At 41.2% G+C, this 18,363-nt stretch overlaps 1 non-coding gene and 1 pseudogene across 1 annotated transcript; one reads left to right on the plus strand and one right to left on the minus strand.

Moving 5' to 3' along the window:
• Window positions 1–369: 369 nt before the first annotated feature.
• LOC123931929 lies at window positions 370–476 on the minus strand. The gene has a single exon (XR_006816350.1). It is a non-coding gene; the product is annotated as a U6 spliceosomal RNA (small nuclear RNA).
• Window positions 477–4,076: 3,600 nt separating this feature from the next.
• LOC123930577 lies at window positions 4,077–15,156 on the plus strand (annotated as a pseudogene).
• Window positions 15,157–18,363: the final 3,207 nt, after the last annotated feature.

Genomic DNA, 18,363 nt, shown 5'->3' on the forward strand with positions numbered 1-18,363 from the left:
ACTGTTAAAGTGATGGTTTCTATTTAATATGATCATTGGAAGAACAGAGATGAAGAGCCATGATCCCTACCGTCCAGAGACTTTCAGTCTACAACAAATGGTTAAGTGGTTAAGATTGTGGGGTCACTATAAGGAAGAGATGGTTTACAGGGGACTATGGCTTCATTTCTATGTGGTTTGGTGAGTACTGATGAGGTGCCTAAAAACCATCTACAAAGAAAAGTTTTTATTATTAGTGGTAGTACTTATATTGTTTACCTTAAGAGTAAGATATAGTTGACCCTTAAAGATGTGGAGGTTTGGGGCACCCACCCCACTGTGTAGTTAAAAATCCGTCTCACTTTTGAGTCCCCAAAAACTTAACTTCTTTTTAATATGGAATGCTTCACAAATTTGCATGTTGTCCTTCTGCGGAGGCCATGCTAATCTTCTCTGCATGTTTCCAATCCCAGCATATGTGCTGTGGAAGCAAACACCCAAAAACTTAACAGGCTACTATTGACTGAAAGTATTAACCAATGACATAAACAATTGATTAATAACATTTTTATGTATATATGTATATAAAATATACTATAGTCTTAAAGTAAGAGAGAATGTTAAGGAAATCAAAAGGAAAATACATTTAGAGTACTCTACTGTATTTATTATAAAACATCTATGTTTATGTGGTCTGGTGCAATTCAAACATGTTTTTCAAGGGTCAACAGTAGTTTCTAATACACTTATCTCAGAAAACTCTTTTTTTTTTTTTTAAAGATTTTATTTAGGGGCGCCTGGGTGGCTCAGTGGGTTAAATCCTCTGCCTTCAGCTCAGGTCGTGATCCCAGGGTCCTGGGATCGAGCCCCGCATTGGGCGCTCTGCTCAGCAGGGAGTCTGCTTCCCCCTCTCTCTCTGCCTGCCTCTCTGCCTACTTGTGACCTCTCTCTGTCAAATAAATAAATAAAATCTTTTATTTTTTTAAAAGATTTTATTTATTTATTTGACACAGAGAGAGAGAGAGAGATCACAAGTAGGCAGAGAGGCAGGCAGAGAGAGAGGGGGAAGCAGGCTCCCTGCCGAGCAGAGAGCCCGACACAGGCCTCGATCCAGGACTCTGAAATCATGACCTGAGCCAAAAGCCGAGCCTTAACCCACTGAGCCACCCGGGCGCCCAAGAAAACTCTTAAGTGTTTATATTAAATTGCTTATTTTATTTTAGAAAATGGGCAGGGAATTGGCTTAAGTAGAATACAATCATACAAAGCTTCTGCAAGGCAAATTTAGGAAGACAGAACTGGAAATAATTCATCCCATAGGCAGGGAAGCCTGGAGCCTTTGCCTCCCAGCTCCATCCAGAATCTGCTCTTACTGAAGATTTTCTGTGTCTGGCTGCACTCTGGGCTTTTCCCTCTGAGCAGATTAGAGCAGGTTTGGGGTGCCTCCTGTGTCTTAATGGTAGATGCTAATATTTTGTTGAAGTCCAAAAGCAGATATATGGGAGCAAAGATTGTATGGTTTGGTGCCTTGATTTCTGTCTTTCTCATTGAATTTGGTGCCTTGGAAAGGGTTGGGACAGGCCCCCCGCCCCGGAATGTGCCACTTTGGCATGTGGATTATTTGGACCTGAAGGCAGTTGAGATCCTGTGGGCTCAAGAGAAACTTTTGTTCCTTAACCACATAGAGGAATCTAAGTTGGGGGCTCTTTCTAAAATAAAAGAGTTATTATAGGAGATAAATTTTATCTGAGTGACCCATCTGTTGGCAGGACAAACATTTAATTACCAATGTTGGAAAGCAAGAATTTGTGTCTCCTTCAAGAGTCCTTCTAGCTGGACTACGAATCAAATGGCGGGGGGCGGGGGGGGATCAAATTGATGTGAGACAGATTAACATGAGAAAATCAAATGTAATGGCATACCTATGGGGAATACCACATAGACGTGGAAATTTGGCAGAATGAGATGTATAAGTCATTCTGGAGTGAGGAGAAGGGGGTAGGGATCTACGGTTTCAGAGGGAGGGAATGCACCTCACAGGATGATAAGAAAAGCAAATGTTTGGAAATTAGAGTTTTGCCCACCTGCATATATCCCCTTTGGCCTCACCAAAGTAAATCCGTTTCTTGTCTCACCACCACTTGTTTCTCTGCCTTTGGATTTTGTCAGGGGCCAGCAGCCAAACCTGGTCCATTTGGGAACCCCCTGTGCCCCAGCTACAAAATGGAAATGATTGCCACATTCAGGGCACTGGCTGGCCTAGAATAAAGAATGGAAAAACAAGTGGTTAACTGATAAAGATCACTGTCATGAAGGACTGGAGTATCCATCAGTTTGCAACTGTCTTAATTATTTACAAGAAAAAAATAAAAAGGCAATTTTATCAATAGCAAAACTTTTAGAAACCATAGACTCAATTTCCTGGAGCTCTAACATCACAGGCCCTTCCATAGGATAGAAAATCTTATGTAATCAGTCACTCCTAACAACCCCAGTGCAGCTCGCTCTTGTCCCCATGCTTTAATGAAACCACCCTTTTGCACCAAAGACTTCTCAAGAATTCTTTCTTGGCCATTGGCTCCAGACCCCACCACTGCAAACCTTATCAGTGCATATGTGTGATTTCATACAGTATCTGTTTGTTTGTTTGTTTGTTTTTTTCTGTTTGGCTTTTTTAACAAATGTCTCCTCCAGTTTTATTCTGTTGCTGCAAGCAGAAGGATTTTCGTCTTTTCTGAGGCTGATATATATATAGATATAGATATGTGTATATATCTATATCTATACACCAAGAAGAAATTAGATGGGAGACCTCTGCCAGGAAGATAATACCAGAGATAATTTTTTATATCAGGAAGAGTTACCTGCCTGGTGTGGCAAACATTTGTTTTCCAAACATCTGTTATTTCCCTTCTCCTGTGAATGTACTCCCCTCCTTTTGAAATTGTAAATCCCTACCTCCTCTTCCTTGGGTCAGAATGGCATATAAGCATCAGTTGCCTATATTTGAGCCCCATATCTTTGGGATTCCTGTAATAAAAAATTAAATTTGTTTTTGTCCTGTGAATCTATCTTTTGTTAGTTTGATCATTAGACCAGCCAGAGAATCTAGATGCAAAGAACAAAGTTTCTTTCCTACACATTCATCCCAGTCACCAAGACAAATATAGCAAGACCACTTCATATTTTCCAGTGAGAAACAACATAATATTTTCTAGAATGGCTAAAACAAAGAAAAAAGGGTAACACCAAATTTCCCTGAAAATGTTGGAGAACTAAAAATCTCATATATTGCTCATATTTACCTACTGGAAGGAGAGCAGAATTGGTCATCTCTAAATAGGTCTGTCTGGTGTAAGAATTATTTCAGTTGGTTATTTTAAAGAAAGAGCAAAGGAAAAACTTTGAAACCCAGTAAAAGTTTCCTTTTGAAAGAGACATTTGCATTTATAAGGGAAATGCTCCATTTGTAAGGGTGTCTCCCTCTGCGTAGTAGAAAGAGGGAGAAGGTGTCAGTCTCCAGAAACTCTGACCAGTGGAGAAGACATGGATATCAATCTGGGTCATGTGTGGAGTTTCAAAAACAATCATAGCTGGTGCCTACCACCCCCCGTCCAATTCTGTCAGGTGGTTTGGGTGAAAACAATAGCGTTGTGTTAATTAATGGCTCCAGGTGATTCTCAGGCCAGGATTAAACACGCGGGCTTCAGGTGGTTTTACGAGAGTGGAGAGCAGGCTTTGGTTCACGGGGAGGTAACAGGGTCTCTGCTATGTGAGTCTGGGAGGCTCAGGTCCATGCAGCACACGGTTCCTATGCGGAAACGAATTTGTGGGTGTCTGTGGGTTGGAAGTCCGTGAAGACAGAAGAAAAAGTCAGAGATTGGTCTCTAAGTAGGAGCTCATAGTTTCTGAATAGCTCCTAACACAGATTAGGAAATTGGGCCTTTTCTACATCTGCAAATCCAGCCCACTGCCTAGCAGTCTGCAGGAAGTCTGTTAGTGACTTTAAAGACATTTTCTCCTGATGCAGCTGTGATTTCTCCACAAATGCCTTGTGAGAAAGAAATCTAAAGGACCAGAAGAGGTAAAAAGAAGAAATGGCCAGTTCTCAGGTAAGCCTTGCTTCCCAGGTCAGAAGCCATGTTATCTTTTCCTCCTGGATTTACGTGCATTTAGAAATTGTAAATACTGATTCCTCTGGTTCTGATATATCTGCCTCATGAGTGTTTTCACATACTTTCTAAGATTTTTAAGTAATCTCCATACCCAGTGTCGGGCTGGAACTCAACCCCAAGATTAAAAATCACACACTCCACTGACTGAGCAAGCCAGATGCCCCTTCACCTATATTTTAAAACCTTTTTTTTTTTTAAAGATTTTATTTATTTATTTGACAGAGAGAGATCACAAGTAGACAGAGAGGCAGGCAGAGAGAGAGAGAGGGAAGCAGGCTCACCGCTGAGCAGAGAGACGGATGTGGGACTCGATCCCAGGACCCGAGCCGAAACCTTTTAAAAAGTAATACTCAAGTTTAGGTCTTTAGAACACTTCTCTCCTATATTTCAGAGGCTTTTCTCCCTTCTCTCCAATCTGGCTTTCAATAGGGTGATGACAATTGTCACTTTGGATTACTGTCCTGGAACTGATAAGGGAAAAACTGTGCTCTAAGATGGCCGACCAAGCCAGCAAGGGAATTCTAACCCCTGTCTCAAAGTCCTTCCAGGTTCTACTTCCCTACCCCATTTCCCGTGCGCGCGCCAAAAGTACCAAGAATGCAGTAGAAGGGCGTAAATTATGCTCCCTGCTTGTGTTTGGGGCTCAGACCTTTGGAGAACAGCCTCCTCTGAGCCTACTGGTGTTAAATAAACCTCTGATTCTCCAAAGTCTCTGAGTGCCGCTTGGTTCTTCCGTCAGGATCCAGTTCGGTTTCTCTAACAGAAACATTGAAAATAGTCCCTTTGTGACAGATTCACAGGAGAAAGCATTGGTTCCATGATTTCTCTTCTGGATAGGGGTCAGATCTGGGATATCGGTCAAGGAGAGCATTTCACATTTAGATTCTATCTGGATGCCTTGTGAGCTCTGTGTAGATGGGATTAATTAAATGCACAAATAAACAGAATGGTTGGATATGAGGCCCAGAATGACTTCACAAGTTTTGGAAAAGAAACAAACTCTTGCTCTTTAGAATTCGAAAAAAGATGCTCTATTTAAAATATGCTAATAATAATAACAATAAAATAAAATATGCTAGACAGGGATGCGTGGGTGGCTCGGTTAGGCGACTGCCTTCAGCTCAGGTCATGATCCCAGGGTCCTGGGATTGAATCCCACATCTGGCTCCTTGCTCAGTGGGGACTCTGCCTCTCCCTCTGCCTGCCGCCCGCCTGGCTGCTTCCCGTGCTGTGCTCTCCCTCCGACAAATAAAATCTTTAAAAATAAATAAAATACGCTAGACATTACAGGATATGGGAGCTGTACGTGGCTTGAAATTCGCATAAATCTACTGTTTTCTCATAATTAGATTAATCTTCTGATTTACTTTGGGGGGCCACAAGAACACAGCAGTGATAATGTGTCCGGTGTGTCTCAGGTGCTGATACCACTTTGCTTCCTTACAGTTGATAATTTTGTTTACTTGGCTTGGTGCTCTCTGCCCTTGCTCTTCTATAATGTTAATATTTTCCCTTTTATCATTCATGCGGGTGTGAGGTGGATTTTCTGAGAAATGTGAAGAAGCCTTCACAATTAAATTGGAAATTCCTTTCTTATCTGAGTTCCGCTGGATAATGAAGGCTTCACTTTTGTGCACTGGAGATACTGACTCCTGGGAACTGTGGTTCTGAGCCTGTAAATTTCCATTTTACTCCACCCACATCACAGACGTGCTCTTTTTGTATTCTCAGAAAAAGAAAATAAGGATCACATAATTAACATGTTCAAGTGTCTTAAAATTCTGAAACATAACATAGCACAAATGAAACAAAAACTGTCAGCGAAATACTAGACTCTGAAACTGGCTATTTTCTCTATATCATTCTGTGCATTTGTCTTTATAGCACGACTAAAAGAAGCATCATCTTCCACAAGTAGATACATAAATTTTATGTCATTGAAAATACTTAATTTAAATTGCCATGACAGTTTCCCCACCCAGCGTGGGGCTTGAATCCAGGACCCTGAGGTCATATAATTACTTTTTAAATGTATGGATGTGTGCATAAAATGTAAAAGGGTGACTGATTTTTTTAAAGATTTTATTTATTTATTTATTTTTAAAGATTTTATTTATTTATTTGACAGAGATCACAAGTAGGCAGAGAGGCAGGCAGAGAGAGTGAGAGGGAAGCAGGCTCCCTGCCGAGCAGAGAGCCCGATGCGGGACTCGATCCCAGGACCCTGAGATCATGACCTGAGCCGAAGGCAGTGGCCTAAACCACTGAGCCACCCTTGTTTTTTTAATATTTTATTTATTTGACAGACAGAAATCACAACTAGGCAGAGAGGCAGGCAGAGAGAGAGGAGGAAGCAGGCTCCCTGTGGGGCAGAGAGCCCGATGCCGGGCAGAGACCCTGGGATCATGACCTAAGCCAAAGGCAGAGGCTTTAACCCACTGAGCCACCCAGGTGCTCCATCTATTTGGTTTTTTTTTGATAGAGACAGCAAGAGAGGGAATACAAGCAGGGGGGTGGGGACGGGGAGAAGGAGAAGCAGGCCTCCCATCAAGCAGGGAGCCCAATTCGGGGCTCGATCCCAGGACCCTTGGATCATGACCTGAGCCAAAGGCAGATGCTTAATTGACTGAGCCACCCAGGCGCCCCAGGGGAGATGAATTTTATGTGGATCCCTTCTTGTTTCAATCACTCTTCTCAGGTTTGACACCTGCTGTGAACACTGCTTTAGAATCTTCTCTGTACATTAACCTGTGTGTCATTGGAGATCAACTCTAGTTGGGTTAGCAATCACTCCTTCTATGTACTGGATGTTTGACAAAATATTTGCATAAAAGTAAAAGAATAGGGGCACTTGGGTGGCTCAGTTGTTAAGCATCTGCCTTTGGCTCAGGTCATGACCCCAGGGTCCTGGGATAGAGGCCTGGGTTGGGCTCCTTGCTCCTTAGGAAGCCTGCTTCTCCCTCTCCCACTCTCCGTGCTTGTGTTCCCTCACTTGCTGTGTGTCCCAATGTCAAATAAATAAATAAATAAAATCTTTAAAAAATAATAATAATGTTTTCTCTCTTAGATTATTATTTTGCATTAACTTATGAAAAAGTGTTAGAATGCTATCTAGTAACTAGAAATGCTCAAAAAATATTGTTGCCGTTCTTGCTATACTAATGAAACCTGTAACTGCTATAAAACTCCTTCAGTTCCAAGTCCTCCAAAAATTCTTGCCTTTGAGTTCTACCTCTTCCTAACTCAAAACTCTATCCCTTGGCCCATAAGTTACTGCCTTGTTAGAAATGCAGACAAGGATGCCACCCCAGAACTCTTGAACAGAATCTGCATTTTAGTAAGATCTCCAATGCACTGTTGTGAAATTTTCATTAGAATTTGATAGGTAAAATTGTAACCCACCAAAATACTCCATCTAAGAAATAGACAAAATTTATGTTTGATATAAAAAGTACTCAACAATGTATGATATAATATGATATAAAACAGTACTCAACAATGTGTATGCCTGTGTCTATGCCTTCATTTTACAATTTATCTTGGAGAAATACACAGTATTTATATCGGTTTTGTGGATCATATGCCATCCTCTTACCTCAGAGTTAGAGAATATATTCAAGCATATTACCGTGCTGAAAATCATCTTACTGCATAAAGCAAAAAACTCCCTTAAGCCAGAACCAGTTCTCCTAATACAACTGAAGGAACGTGAGTTCACTCCCTGCTGAGTCTCAGTTAGAAACTACACCAGGTAGGGTTGTCACACGAAGGACATTTTGTATCAAATAAGGAGGTCATAGGGAATAACTTCCAAAGCCTTGACTCCCCAAGGAAAGGTGAGTGGCTTCCTTTCATTTAGGGTTAGGATGAATGTTTAGAATGGGGAGCCATGTCACCTTATGTCACAATGGGCATAAGGGCATGTATGTGTCTTAAGGAAACCGGTCTCTACATACTTTTTATGTTACATACATGTGGTCTCTGCTCCTCCTCTGGTGAAGATGGAGTATTATAATGAGGTAAATATGAGTGCCACTTACTGCTTGGTCCATCTGTGCAGGCTGAGCAAGGGGGTTAAGCTCTCCGATAAGTCATCCCATGGGTTGAGATTTTAATTTGCCCTTCGGGGCAGCTCTGGTGAGAGACATTGGTAGTAACTTTAACCAGTGTTCTGTTTCCTGGCACAGCTTTGCCAGAGTCTATTTTAGGGTTCTGCTTACCCATTCTGTCTTCTCAGAAGACTGAGGCTCCAGGCAGAGTAGAACCTCCACTTGATAACTCAAAAATGATTTTGGATATAAAGGCTGGTCCATTGTCATTCTGGATTGACCTTGGCAACTGAAACTGAGGAATTTTCTCCTTTACCGAGGCCCTTGTTACTTTGTTAGTCTGTTAGGTCCCCCCAAAAATGGGTACCCCAATAATGGGTCTGTGATTAAAGGAGCGAGACTGATAGAAAGCGAAGGTCAAGCAAAGCTTTATTTTGCGCCAAGCATCAAGAATCAGACCAACCGTCAAAGAGACCAGTCGGGGCTACCCCACAGAGAGGACGACGACCTCCCTGCTTTCCAGACTAACTTTTTTGGAGCAAAGGCCATGTGGTTGGGCATGGCCACACACAGGTGGCTAATTGGATTACGATTCACCCCACAGTTAGCCATGGAAACTAGCCCATCACCTTGGTAGCCAGGAGACAGTATGCGCCCCCACTGATTGAATGTCTCCACCTGGCCTGACCCACCCTTGTACTTGGACTTTGTTACCTAGGACTGGTTTCCAGGACTTGCTTTTAAGTAAGTTCCTCTGGAGGGGGCAAGGTCAATTTAAGTTTTACAACAAAATGGCAGTTCAACCAGGGTGGGGCTGCTCTGGCTGAATAGGCCTTTACAAGTTTTTTCTGTCCTTTAGGGAAAGGCCTCAGTCCGTCTAGTGAATGTATCTACAAATACCAAAAGGTATTAGACCTTCCAGGGGCCATTGGCATTACAGTAAAGTCTGTTCATCAACCTTCCCCTGGCATTGCCTCCTGAATTTGAGTTGCTCTAACTAGAGAGTAACAGAGGTCTGGTTTCTACATTACTAGTCTATAGTAGACACATTGGCTTGTTATTTTCTCAATAATTTCTTCACCACTGGGGTGCTCATAATCTTTAATAGCCATAGGTGTAAGGCTTCCTTATCCCAATGGGATGAGCAAGATTCATTCTCCAGGAGTCTACAGATTGGGCACCTGGGTGGCTCAGAGAGTTAAGCATCTGCCTTTGGCTCAGGCCATGATCCCAGAGTCCTGGGATCCAGTTCTGTCAGGCTCCCCACTCAGTGGGAAGTCACTTCTGTGCCCTTCCCCTGGCTCCTGCGCTCTCTTGCTTGCTCTCGCTCTCTCAAGTAAATAAAATCTTAAAAAAAAAAAAGGAGTCTACAAGCTATCACCTTGGCACCCACATTCTCAGGTTGTTATTAAGCATCCATCCTGGGATGCTTAGGTGGCTCAGTGGGTTAAGCCTTTGCCTTCAGCTCAGGTCATGATCTCAGGGTCCTGGGGTCGAGCCCCACATTGGGCTCTCTGCTCAGCGGGGAGCCCACTTCCCCCTCTCTCTCTGCCTGCCTCTCTGCCTACTTGTGATCTCTGTCTCTGTCAAATAAATAAATAAAATCTTCAAAGAAAAAAAAGCATACATCCTCTGGCTGTCGGGGATCATTGGTAGCCCAATTTTACAGCCTCTTTTATCTCATCATGGATGTAGGATAGAGTGCACTGATACAATGGTAAAGAGGGAGCTACTGGCAAATATAATTACTTACAATACAAACACTTCCAGTTCTTCCCAGACTTGGGGTATCCTTTTTGTGGTTGCATTATCCAAATTATTTTTCTCTGTTACCTCTGATTTGACTTTGAGGAGATCACAGGGAATAACTTCCTAAGCCCTGACTCCCCAAGCAAGAGTGAATGAATGGGTTTCTTTTCTGTGGGGTTAAGATGAATATTTGGAAATGGGAGCCTTTGTCATCATATGTAGAGGTGGGCATAGGTTGCACAAGTGCCTTATGTAAATAGTTCTTTACATACTTTATACATTATGTAAATGAGGTGTGAGCAGAGATTTTAGTATTGTAGTGAGGTAAAAGTGTCAGTCACTCTGTGGGTCACCCTATGGTCCCTCTGTGCGGGTGTGAGTCAGGGGTTAAGCTCAAACTGTGCTGAGTGGTCGGGACCAGCATGAGCTTATTATGGCAGTTGTTACTACTTGTGGGGTAGTTTCTGTTTCTGTCACAGGAGACTATATACAAGGCCTCTTTTGCCTGAAGTAAAAGATAAGGTGGGAAAGAAGAGGTTAAGCACAATGTGGGACATGGGTTGGTGGGTACAAGCGGGTAAGCAGTGAAGGTCATGTCTTGGGGTCTAGTTGGTGATATTAACATCTTTCATCTTAGGGACAGTTGTGAACTGTGGCTAGTCACTTGGTAACTGTGGTATTTATGGAAGGGACTGTTGACATTCAGGGATGTGGCCATAGAATTCTCTCAGGAGGAGTGGGGATGCCTGACCCACACTCAGCAGAAATTGTATGGGGATGTGATGTTAGAGAACTACAGACACCTACGCTTCCTTGGTGAGAATAACTCCTTTCAGATTTCTCAAACCACACTCAAGGTTTTGTTCCTTCCATTGAAGACTGTCTTTTGGAAGATCCTCTTTGCATGACTGGAATTCAGATCCAGGCAGCAAGGGAAATAAGGAGTTTGTAAATGTACAGAAATATCTTCATGATGTTTGTTTTTCAGCTTTAGCTTCCCCTGCCTTAAGGGGTAACACTATCACTTCTATAGATTAGTGGCAATTCTAAACATTGAGTGGCATAAAATGATACTGCCCACATCTTAAACTCCCCTTTTCTATTCTTTATTATTGTATCAGTAGTACTTGGAAGTGGAGGTCAGGATGAGAACATTGGAAATTCCCCCGTGTTCTAAAGGGCCTGTTGGGCAACAACTTTTGGAAAATCATTTTCTAGAATTCTGTAATGTCCTCTCTACTGAGCAAAATTGTCTGTTGAAAGTTATATTCTCCAGCAATATTCATTTTCTTTTTTTTCTGATAAACAGATCTCGTGTGTCAAAGCCAGACCTGGTCATCTTTTTGGAGTAAGAAAAGGAGCTCTGGGTTATGAAGAGAAAGGAGAACACATCCATCCACCCAGGTAGGTGGGGATGAATGAAGCAGATGATGGAGGTGAGACCCAAAGGCCTAGGAAGGAGTGAGATCTGAAAATGTGATTTGGGGAGCTCTGCCTCTTCAGAAATGATTGTGAGAAGCCTAAGTTCATTTCTCTTCATCTCAGAAGGTCATCTGTCCAATACTGTTGTGCTCTTACATCCTCTAAGAATTCTCCTTCAACACCAGTGATTTCTATCACATCCTGAGTGCATAACAACAAACATACAAGCAAACAAAAAAATCAACTTCTCTTGGACTGTGAGGGCCTCAGTGATCTGTTTGTTCTTCACTGCTTCTGAGTATCTGGGAAAATCTGTGCACATAGGAGAACTCTATATTAAACCATCTTTTAAGTTTTATTTGTTGGAAGTGCATGAGAAGAGTGGTGCAGATAACGAGATTTGGTGCAGAAATCCCAGAAACACTGGGGAAAGAAGTGGTGTGTGGTCAGCTTTATTATTTCCAAACCTATCGCAGTTTCCAACATGATCCCACAAAATGCAGACTCAGCAATTTCATCATAGCACTAAGAACTTCCCTAAAATGAGAAAATGTAATTCTCTATTTTAGCTCAAAATGCCTTTTTTTTGTTATGCACTATCATTTGAAATTTCACTTGTATGCTCCGATCCATGATGATAAAATAGTTAATGTATCTATTTACCTCTTAGAATTTTTAAAAAGATTTTCTTTAAGTAATTTCTACACTGAATATGGGTCTCAAACTTACAGCCCTGAGATCGAGTTGCATGCTCTACTGATGTAGCAGCCACGCACCCCAGCCTCATAGAATTCTTGAATGAGTGTTATAGAGGAAGTTAGAACATTGCCCACCATATGGTACAGTCTGTTACCTTATATCTGTATAACTTATGTTATTTATAATTGTTTTGTACAAAAATTCCTGGGACTGTCCTGAATGTCCTTATTTTCTGGTTGGATCGATGTGAAATTTGTGTGTGCCTTTAGATTCAAAAGTTCAAATATAACATAACTTGAATGCACACGTTTTATAAGAAGCTAGATAATAGTTGACATGCATATTCATTGAATATTTGGCTCATAGGAGTGCCTGGCTGGCTAAGCTGGTAGAGCATGTGATTCTTGATCTCGAGTCATGGCTTGCCGCTTCCAGTCGGCAAACCGGAGAATTCAGCAGGAACAAGTCAGCTGCAAGAGAAAAGGGAACAGGGGACAACAGTCAAAAAGACTGCTGCCCCAAGCAACTCCACAGTCTCACTTTTATTAGATAGAAACAGTAACCAACAGAAGAGTTGATGAAGGTCAAACATTAGTCATATGTCTTTTTTTGTTGTTTTTTGTTGTTGTTGTTTGTTTGTTTTTTAAAGATTTTATTTATTTATTTGACAGACAGAGATCACAGGCAGGCAGAGAGGCAGCCAGAAAGAGAGGAAGGGAAGCAGGCTCCCTGCTGAGCAGAGAGCCTGATGCGGGGCTCAATCCCAAGACTCTGGGATCATGACCACAGCCGAAGGCAGAGGCTTTAACCCACTGAGCCACCCAGGCACCCTGTTAGTCACATGTTTTGTGGACAAACAAGAAGGAGGGTAAAGTTTATAGTTAAACAAGCACATTCGGAGGACTCATCTAACTAACAACAGGTGCTTTTGGGGAGGAGAAAGGAGAGACAACGGAAAAGGGAAGCAGGCTGGAAAAGGGAAGCAGGCTGCATTCTGCCTCCATAAGGGGAGGGTGTGTGGCTTGGTGGGAAGCCAAAGCTTTATGCCTCCTAAGCAGGTTATGTTGAAGGAATTTAGAGGAAGTATGCTAACTATGAACACTAAGAAGGTTGGACCAAACCAGATTGTGCCAAGATGGACCACAGTGCTGAAATTTCTCAGATTCCTTCCCTCATTCTAATACCCAAAATCATGTCCAGGGGTAGAGATTTAATATGTTAATTAGACAAGCAGTAAGTGAAAAAGTATGATATTTAAGCATGCAGGTCTTAATACATTTCTGCCGCTATATGCTTAGCACTCTTTTTCCACCTAAGTTTCTTTTAAAAAATCCTCCCTGACCTCTCCTCTGGGAGTCAGCCTGAAGACACTGTTTTGTCTGTGCTGGAGCATAAGCTCCAGCAAAGCCTTGCCTGAAACTCCTGTTTGGCCTCTTGTCAAACTCTGTTGTTCGGAGAGACCAAGGGCACCATTTGGCTCATTATCACGGAGAAGGTGGATGCTATTGCTTGGAGACCCATGAGACCATGTTAGCTGATGCTCCTTGATAAGTTCTGGTGCCACTTCACCTGGTACCCTAGAGGGTATATTCTATCTCAAAAAACCTTGAATCAGAAAAAATAATCTTTCTTCTTTATCTTAGAGGTTTTAGTAGGTGCATCTGGTACTTAAATCTGGAGGATAGAGTTGATTAACTGCTTGTTATCTAGTGGCTTCCATTCCCATCTCTTGAGCCTAGACTCTATGTTCCTATCTGTGCCAGGGGACATCCTCTCATCTGAACTGACAAGGTCAGTGCTGGTTTCATTAGATATATTTTATGTTGATACGTTCAAGGAGCAAGAATTTCTGTCGCCTTCAAGGTCCTTCTAGCTGGACTAAGAACAAAACTGACATGAGACAGATGAAGGGGAGAAAAATCAAATTTAATATCATAAGTGAAAGGAACCCTACAGACACAGAAATCCCAAAGTCAGTCAGGCAAAAGTATTTATGGCATCCTGGACTAAGAATGGTCTGGTACTTTGAAGAAAGGAATGTTCTGGCAAAGCAATAAGAAGAACAGATGTTTGGTAATTAGATATTTGGCCTGGCACACAGATGGGTGACCCAGATAAAATTCATCTCTGATAACAACCCTTATTCTGGGAAAGACCCCCAGTGTAGATTCTGCATAGTTAAAGGAGGAGCAAAATTTCTCTTGGGTTTACAGGATGTCAGTCACCTTTAACCCAAAAAACACTTCATGCCAAAGTGTCACATCTTGAGACAGCCTGCCCTTGGCCCCTAGGGAACATTGCTTTAAGGTAGTCTCTGTATATAGACCCGTGTGTCATGTCACATAAACTCTAGGTCAGATGACCTTAGTTAAAACCTAGTTTGTTTTTTTTTTTTTTAAGATTTTATTTATTTATTTGACAGACAGAGATCTCAAGTAGGCAGAGAGGCAGGCAGAGAGAGAGGAGGAAGCAGGCTCCCTGCTGAGCAGAGAGCCCGACTGGGGCTCGATTCCAGGACCCTGGGATCATGACCTGAGCCGAAGGCAGAGACTTTAACCCACTGAGCCACCCAGGTGCCCCAAAACCTAGTTTTTTCCATTTACTGGATGTTTGACAAAAGACACTCATAAAAGAGGAAGAATAATATGTTTGGTCTCATAAATTATTTTTGAGTGTGTGTGTTTTTCACATTAACTTATGAAAAACTATTGTAATGCTATCTAGTGACTAGTAAATGTTTAAAATTATTATCGTTTGTCATTCTTAGTGTTCTAACAGAACCTGTAATTCCCATAAAAATTAGTCCATTCAGTTGTTCCATTCAATCTCAGCAAATAACAGTATTTTGGGAAATCATTTTCTAGAATTCTACAATATCCTCTCTTTTTTTACTGAGGACAGTACCAGACTCCAAATTAGAGAATCTCCAGCAAAACTCATATTCCTTTTTTTTTTTTTTTTTTAAATAAACAGGTCTTGTTATATCTAAGCCAGACCTACTTATCTTTTTGGAGCAGAAGAAAAAGTCCTGGGATGTGAAGTAGAGGAAGACAGTAGTTGTACAACCAGGTAGGTGGAAATGAATGAAGCAGATGGACCTCAGGTGAGGTCCAAAGGTCAAGGAGGAAGCCAAAACTTAAAATGTGGTTTGGAAAGCTCTGGTTGAATGGAAATAATTTCCCAGAATCTTCAACTCATTTCCCTTGCTATCGCAGAGGGACAATACTGTCTAACACTCACCATACTCCTATACCTCTAAGATTCTGCTTCTGCCCCTCTGGTCTTCCATCATATTCACAGAGAGGGCCAAAGACTCTTCCATAGCCAATGAGGACCTGTGTGATCTGGATGCTTTTCTATGACTTTTGGGTGCCTAGAGAAATCTGTACATCTTTCTGAGGAACTCTATGGTAAGCATTTTTTAAGTTCTATTTTTGCATCACAACAGACATCAGTAGTTACCATATTTCTTAAAAACTATGATTTTTCTAGTTTTGTCTTACTTATATGAATTTCTTGTGACTGTGTCCTATATGTTTTCAGTTTTTGATTAGTTTCCTCTGAAATTCAGCTGCGATTTTAGATTCTAAATTTCTTTTTTTTTTTTAAGATTTTATTTATTTATTTGACAGAGAGAGAGATCACAAGTAGGCAGAGAGGCAGGCAGAGAGAGGAGGAAGCGGGCCCCCTGCGGAGCAGATGTGGGGCTCGATCCCAGGACCCTGAGATCATGACCTGAGCCGAAGGCAGCGGCTTAATCCACTGAGCCACCCAGGCGCCCCTAGATTCTAAATTTCTGATAGAAAATGCTTCAATGTACATGTGTTTTATAAAAAGTAAGTTAGATAATTAGTAAAAATCCCCATATTTATTAAAATGTTTTATTCATAAATATAAATGTAATCATCAGTATTTTCATCCACTTTCCTCAAGATGTATCTTGAAATGTATAATTAATACCTAAATGTTTATTAGATACTTGTGACGAGCAGCATATTTTACAACTCATGGTGTTTTTTGTTTTCTTTTGTTGCTTTTAAAGGATGAATTGCAGCCTTTGCATTCTGTGTAAAACTGGGAATATTCTGTTAATAACAAATTCCTCATAAAATTTTATTCGTAAAATTTTTATTTGGGCATTTTTTGATTGTAATGAATTTTCTGAGCAATTTTACTGCCATATAACACATACTGGTGCTTCAAATACTTGCTTTTCATGGATGCACAATCCCAGTTTAAAATTGTAGCTCTATAGAAACATCACTTTTTTTCTTCCATTTTAAATTCTTCTGGTTTTTCTTTTCTTTCTTTCTTTTTTTTTGGTTTTTCTTTTTTTTTTTTTTTTATTAACATATAATGTATTATTTGCTTCAGGGGTACAGGTCTGTGAATCATTAGTCTTACATATTTCACAGCACTCACCATAGCACATACCCTCCCCAGTGTCCATCATCCAGCCTCCCCATACCTCCCACCCCCCGGTCTTCCAGCAACCCTCAGTTTGTTTCCTGAGATTAAGAGTCTCTTATAGTTTGTCTCTCTCCCTGGTCCCATCTTGTTTCATTTTCTCCCTCTTATCCCACATGACCCCCTGCCCTGCCTCTCAAATTCCTCATATCAGAGGGATCATATGATAATTGTTTTTCTCTGATTAACTTATTTTGCTTAGCTTAATTACCCCCTAGTTCTATCCACATTTTACAAATGGCAAGATTTTGTGGGTTTTGATGGCTGTATAGTATTCCATTGTATATATGAACCACATCTTCTTTATCCATTCATCTGTTGATGAACATCTAGGTTCTCTCCGTAGTTTGGTTGTTGTGGACATTGTTGCTATAAACATTTGGGTGCACATGCCCCTTCAGATCATTACATTTGTATTTTTAGGGTAAATACCCAATTGTGCAATTGCTGGGTTGTAGGGTAGCTCTATCTTCAACTTTTTGAGGAAACGCCATACTGTTTTCCAGAGTGGTTGCACCAGCTTGCATGCCCACCAACAGTGTAAGAGGGTTCCCCTTTTCTCTGCATCCTCACCAACCTCTGTCATTTCCTGACTTGTTAATTTTAGCCATACTGACTGGTGTGAGGTGGTATCTCACTGTGGTTTTCATTTGTATTTCTCTGATGCTGAGTGATGTTGGAGCACTTTTTCATGTGCCTGTTGGCCATTTGGATATCTTCTTTGCAGAAATGTCTGTTCATGTCTTCCACCCACTTCTTGATTGGATTATTTGTTCTTTGGGTGTTGAGTCTGAGAAGTTCTTTATAGATTTTGGATACTAGGCCTTTATCTGATATGTCATTTGCGACTGTCTTCTCCCATTCAGTCAGTTGTCTTTTGGTTTTGTTAACTGTTTCCTTTGCTGTCCAAAAGCTTTTGATGTTGATGAAGTACCAATAGTTCATTTTTGCCCTTGCTTTGCTTGCTTTTGGTGATGTAGAAACATCATTATAAAGGTGTACGTTTTATTCGGGATTTGGGGGGGGTTAATTTTTTTCCTATGCTTGTTTTGCAATTCCATAACAATGCTTCCCTTTGTATGATAGTTACCATAATACTAATTTACTGTGTTTTTGGTTTCTTTTATATGTTTTATGTTTTTGGATAACAATTTTCAATTCAGTACATTTGAAGACAGTCAGGTTTCATTCAAATAGGAATCAGCTAAGTATCAATTACCAATAAAATTATGTGTGCATTTGTTTCTATAACTATTACCCATACATTCTTTGTTCATGACTTAGGTACCCAGATGGGAGTTTCTGCAGGTTCTTCATGCTGTGGTAAAGAACACTGAGCAAGTGTGGAGATGCAAACAGAAACTGATTGTTTCCATGGCGTCTGGTCATTAGAAAAAACATGAAGAGTCACGATCCCTACATCTGGGAACCTTTAATCTACAGCAAATGGATACATTGTTGAATTCAGAATTGTAGGGTCAGTGCAAGGAAGAAGCAGTATACAGGGGACTTTGCTTCAGTTGGGACAGTTCCCTTTCTGTGTTGTGTGAGTTTCCACTTCACCCCTGATGGATCATCCATGAACCAAAGCATTTTTTTAGCAGTAGTAGTAGCATTTATTTTACATTCTTGTTAAGAATAAAAGTTTTCTGGGATGTCGGGTGGCTCAGTTGGTTGGGCATCTGACTCTTGGTTTCAGCTCAGGTCATGATCTCAGAGTCATGAGATTGAGCCCCGTGTTGGGCCCTATGTTCAGTGTGGAGTCTGCTGGAGATTCTCTCTCCCTCTCCCTTTACCTTTCCCCCTCCCCTCACTTGTGCACA

Source organism: Meles meles, chromosome 19 (assembly GCF_922984935.1).
Source record: "Meles meles chromosome 19, mMelMel3.1 paternal haplotype, whole genome shotgun sequence".
Taxonomy (NCBI): domain Eukaryota; kingdom Metazoa; phylum Chordata; class Mammalia; order Carnivora; family Mustelidae; genus Meles; species Meles meles.